The sequence below is a fragment of the Ranitomeya variabilis genome, chromosome 3, assembly GCF_051348905.1.
Source record: "Ranitomeya variabilis isolate aRanVar5 chromosome 3, aRanVar5.hap1, whole genome shotgun sequence".
NCBI lineage: Eukaryota > Metazoa > Chordata > Amphibia > Anura > Dendrobatidae > Ranitomeya > Ranitomeya variabilis.
Genome location: NC_135234.1, coordinates 331,441,955 through 331,447,954, shown reverse-complemented (window position 1 = coordinate 331,447,954; position 6,000 = coordinate 331,441,955).

Sequence of the window (6,000 nt, the reverse complement as noted above, 5' to 3'; positions counted from 1 at the left end):
AATCTCTTCCTCAGAGCTGCTCCCACCACCTTCCTGTCCCTCACGCCAAGATGGGTCAAGGACCTCATCATCTACACTACCCTCTGCCCCCAACTGCTCCTCCTGGGTAGTCTCATCAGCAGAGCACGCACCAGTAAGTGGCACCTGAGTGTCATCATCAGCTGATGCGGCCTGCGATGTGGTGACCGGAGCCACTGGCCCACCCGCCTCTTCAGAGGAAGAGAGAAAAAGCTGTTGGGCATCACTGCACCCTGCCTCTTCTTCCATTTCTCCAATGCTGCTTGGCTGGCCCCCTGTTTCCAAGCCAAGAGATTCAGAGAACAGAAGTAGAGACGGCTCCTGTCCTGGGCTCTCTGTCTGCCTGGGCAATTTGGCAGGTGGTGAAGAGACAGATGGCTGCTCTCCAGTGCTATGTGTCTGAGAGGATGTGGCACTAATTGAAGTTGATGCATTAGCTGCCATCCATCCGACAACGGCTTCAATTTGTTCTTCACGCAGCAGCGGTGTACGGCGCTCTGCGACAAAGCTGCGCATGAATGACTGTTCCCTTGTGAAAGTGGGTGCTGATGAGTCACCGGTGCCCGCAGCAGGCACAGAATCCCCACGTCCCCTCCCTGCTCCGCGCCCACGCCCACGCCCACGTGCCTTACTCACTGCCTTCTTCATCTTGGTTGACTGATAAAGATAAGCAGAAAAGTACTAACGGATTTGTGTGCTTATTCCTGAACAACTCCTCCTAACAGGTATAAGAAACACTAATTTTCTAAAGTGTGGACTAGACTTTAATATGAGCTAATGTGGCCTACACAAATGTAAAGTGGTGTCACTGGTGTGTTTGGTGAACTTTATTATTTATTTATTTTTTGGGGGCTGAACTGACAACAGATAGAGCTGCAGTCACACGGAGATCGTGCAGACAGACGTAAACGGCGCTGCAAGGCCCAAAAACCCTCCTCTACGTTATCCTATGTAGTGTTTTTCCACAAGTTAGCTGGAGACGGGTGGAAAGACACTAATAGGAATTTTTTGAAAAAATGTGCAGCAGCCTGCACTACTTAAAACAAAATGAAAATTGATTTTGCGGTATGACGCAGTGAAGAACCCTGAGCTGGAGACAACCAGGCTATGGCTGCTCACAGACTACAGGGCGAGCTACAGTCACACGGAGACCGTGCAGACAGCCGTAAATGGCGCTGCAAGGCCCAAAAACCCTCCTCTACGTTATCCTATGTAGTGTTTTTCCACAAATTAGCTGGAGACGGGTGGAAAGACACTAATAGGAATTTTTTGAAAAAATGTGCAGCAGCCTGCACTACTTAAAACAAAATGAAAATTGATTTTGCGGTATGACGCAGTGAACAACCCTGAGCTGGAGACAACCAGGCTATGGCTGCTCACAGACTACTGTTGTGAATTTGGTTTTTTGGCTCCCCCGGTGGTCACTGGTGGTACTGGACTTGTGTGCTTCACTTTCTCTGTTCACCTGTTTCCATCAGGATATGGGTGTATCCTATTTAGCCTTGCTGCTCAGTTATTCTAGTGCCGGCCATCAATGTAACCAGAGCCTTTCTGTTGCATGTTCCTGCTTCTAGACTACTATCAGCTAAGTTGGACTCTTAGTCCTAAGTTTGTTTTGCATTTTTGTTCCAGTTCACAGTTATGTTATTTTTCTGTAGCTGGAAGCTCTTGTGGGCCGAAATTGCCACTCCGGTGTCATGAGTTGACACATGAGTCTTAAAGTAATTTCGGGATGGTATTTTAATAGGGTTTTCAGCTGACCGTGTAGTTCCCTATTGTATCTTCTTGCTATCTAGTAAGCGGACCTCGCTTTGCTGAACCTACCTTCATACTGCGTATGTCTTTTCCTCTGAACTCACCATCAATATATGTGGGGGGCTTCTGTCTCCTTTTTGGGGGAATTTCCCTAGAGGTAAGCCAGGTCTGTCTTTTCCTCTATTAGGGTTAGTTAGTCCTCCGGCTGGCGCTGGGCGTCTAGGGATAAAACGTAGGTACGCCACCCGGCCACTGTTAGTTGTGTGGTAGGTTTAGCTCACGGTCAGCTCGAGATTCCATCACCCAAGAGCTGTTCTGTTATTTATGTTCTCTGACGTTCCCTTGCCATTGGGAACCATGACAGTATGGCCGGCCAAGGGTTAAAACCGTTGGCAGAAGAAAGGAGAGAAAAAGAAGTCTGCAGATTTTTTTTTATTTTTTTTTCTGAGCTTGCTTTTTAGTTGACTCAGTTGCATTTCTGCTCTAATTGCAGCCTTTGTCTCTCTCTCTCCTTCTAATCCTTGAATGGCTCTGATCTCACCTGATTAAAATGGATCCTCAGAGTTTGGCTACAGGTTTGAATAATCTTGCTACGAAGGTTCAAAATTTACAGGATTTTGTTATTCATACTCCTATATTTGAACCTAGAATTCCTATACCAGAATTTTTCTCCGGGGATAGATCTCGTTTCCTGAATTTCAAAAATAATTGTAAATTATTTCTTTCCCTGAGATCTCGCTCCGCTGGAGATCCCGCACAGCAGGTTAAGATAGTAATTTCCTTGCTGCGGGGTGACCCTCAAAACTGGGCATTTGCATTGGCACCCGGGGATCCTGCGTTGCTCAATGTGGATGCGTTTTTTCTGGCTTTGGGGTTGCTTTATGAGGAACCTAATTTAGAGATTCAGGTTGAAAAAGCCTTGATGGCCCTATCTCAAGGGCAAGATGAAGCTGAAATATACTGCCAAAAATTTCGTAAATGGTCTGTGCTTACTCAGTGAAATGAGTGCGCCCTGGCGGCGAATTTCAGAGAGGGTCTCTCTGATGCCGTTAAAGATGTTATGGTGGGGTTCCCTGCACCTACAGGTCTGAATGAGTCCATGACAATGGCTATTCAGATTGATCGGCGTTTGCGGGAGCGCAAACCTGTGCACCATTTGGCGGTGTCTTCTGAGAAGGCTCCAGAAAATATGCAATGTGATAGAATTCTGTCCAGAAGCGAACGGCAGAATTTTAGGCGAAAAAATGGGTTGTGCTTCTATTGTGGTGATTCAACTAATGTTATATCAGCATGCTCTAAACGTACAAAAAAGGTTGATAAGTCTATTTCAATTGGCACTTTACAGTCTAAGTTTATTCTGTCTGTGACCTTGATTTGTTCATTATCGTCAATTACCGCGGATGCCTATGTCGACTCTGGCGCCGCTTTGAGTCTAATGGATTGGTCCTTTGCCAGGCGCTGTGGGTTTGATCTAGAGCCTCTGGAAGTTCCTATACCTCTGAAGGGTATTGACTCTACACCATTGGCTAGTAATAAACCACAACACTGGACACAAGTGACTATGCGTATGAATCCAGACCATCAGGAGATGATTCGCTTCCTTGTGTTGTACAATCTACATGACGTTTTGGTGCTCGGATTACCATGGTTACAATCTCATAACCCAGTCCTTGACTGGAAAGCAATGTCTGTGTTAAGCTGGGGATGTCAGGGGGCTCATGGGAACGTACCTTTGGTTTCCATTTCGTCATCTATTCCCTCTGAGATTCCGGAATTTTTGTCTGATTATCGTGATGTTTTTGAGGAGCCTAAGCTTGGTTCACTACCTCCTCACAGAGATTGCGATTGTACCATAGATCTGATTCCGGGCAGTAAATTTCCAAAGGGTCGTTTATTTAATCTATCTGTGCCTGAACATGCTGCTATGCGAGAATATATTAAGGAGTCCCTGGAAAAGGGACATATTCGTCCTTCTTCATCTCCCTTAGGAGCCGTTTTTTTCTTTGTATCTAAAAAAGATGGCTCTTTGAGGCCGTGTATTGATTATCGACTCTTGAATAAAATTACAGTCAAATATCAGTATCCTCTGCCACTGCTGACTGATTTGTTTGCTCGAATAAAAGGGGCTAAGTGGTTCTCTAAGATTGATCTCCGTGGGGCGTATAATTTGGTGCGAATTAAGCAGGGGGATGAGTGGAAAACCGCATTTAATACGCCCGAGGGCCATTTTGAGTATTTAGTAATGCCTTTTGGTCTTTCAAATGCCCCTTCAGTCTTTCAGTCCTTTATGCATGACATTTTCCGTGAATATTTGGATAAATTTGTGATCGTGTATCTGGATGATATTTTGATTTTTTCGGATGACTGGGATTCTCATGTCCAACAGGTCAGGAGGGTTTTTCAGGTTTTGCGGGCTAATTCCTTGTGTGTGAAGGGTTCTAAGTGTATTTTTGGGGTTCAAAAGATTTCTTTTTTGGGGTACATTTTTTCCCCCTCTTCCATTGAGATGGATCCTGTCAAGGTTCGGGCTATTTGTGATTGGACGCAACCTTCTTCTCTTAAGAGCCTTCAGAAATTTTTGGGATTTGCTAATTTTTATCGTCGATTTATAACTGGTTTTTCTGATGTTGCTAAACCTTTGACTGATTTGACCAAAAAGGGTGCTGATGTTGCTGATTGGTCCCCTGCTGCTGTGGAGGCCTTTCGGGAGCTTAAGCGCCGCTTTTCCTCCGCCCCTGTGTTGCGTCAGCCTGATGTTACTCTTCCTTTTCAGGTTGAGGTCGATGCTTCCGAGATCGGAGCTGGGGCAGTCTTGTCGCAGAAAAGTTCCGACTGCTCCGTGATGAGACCTTGTGCGTTCTTTTCTCGAAAATTTTCGCCCGCCGAGCGAAATTATGATATTGGTAATCGGGAGCTTTTGGCTATGAAGTGGGCTTTTGAGGAGTGGCGTCATTGGCTTGAGGGGGCTAGACGTCAGGTGGTGGTATTGACCGATCACAAGAATTTGATTTATCTTGAGTCTGCCAGGCGCCTGAATCCTAGACAGGCGCGCTGGTCGTTGTTTTTCTCTCGGTTTAATTTTGTGGTCTCATACTTACCAGGTTCTAAAAATGTGAAGGCGGATGCCCTTTCTAGGAGTTTTGAGCCTGATTCCCCTGGTGATTCTGAACCTACAGGTATCCATAAGAATGGGGTGACATTATCTGCTGTTTCCCCAGACCTGCGATGGGCTTTGCAGGAGTTTCAGGCGGATAGACCTGATCGTTGCCCGCCTGGTAGACTGTTTGTTCCTGATGATTGGACCAGTAGAGTCATCTCGGAGGTTCATTCTTCTGTGTTGGCAGGTCATCCCGGGATCTTTGGTACCAGGGATTTGGTGGCTAGGTCCTTCTGGTGGCCTTCCCTGTCTCGAGATGTACGAGTTTTTGTGCAGTCTTGTGATGTTTGTGCTCGGGGCCAAACCTTGTTGTTCTCAGGCCAGCGGATTGTTGTTATCTTTGCCTATTCCGAAGAGGCCTTGGACTCACATCTCTATGGATTTTATTTCTGATCTTCCTGTTTCTCAGAAAATGTCTGTCATCTGTGTGGTGTGTGACCGTTTTTCAAAGATGGTTCATTTGGTGCCCTTGCCTAAGTTGCCTTCCTCATCCGAGTTGGTTCCTCTGTTTTTTCAAAATGTGGTTCGCTTGCATGGTATTCCAGAGAATATCGTTTCTGACAGGGGGACCCAGTTCGTGTCTAGATTTTGGCGGGCGTTCTGTGCTAGGATGGGCATTGATTTGTCTTTTTCGTCTGCGTTCCATCCTCAGACTAATGGCCAGACTGAGCGAGCTAATCAGACCTTGGAGACTTATTTGAGGTGTTTTGTGTCTGCGGATCAGGATGACTGGGTTGCCTTTTTGCCGTTGGCGGAGTTTGCCCTCAATAATCAGGCTAGTTCTGCCACTTTGGTTTCTCCTTTCTTTTGCAATTCAGGGTTTCATCCTCGTTTTTCTTCCGGTCAGGTGGAGTCGTCGGATTGTCCTGGAGTGGATACTGTGGTGGATAGGTTGCATCGGATTTGGGGACAGGTGGTGGACAATTTGGAGTTGTCCCAGGAGAAGACTCGGCATTTTGCTAACCGCCGTCGTCGTGTTGGTCCTCGTCTTCGTGTTGGGGACTTGGTGTGGTTGTCTTCTCGTTTTGTCCCTATGAGGGTTTCTTCTCCTAAGTTTAAGCCTCGGTTCA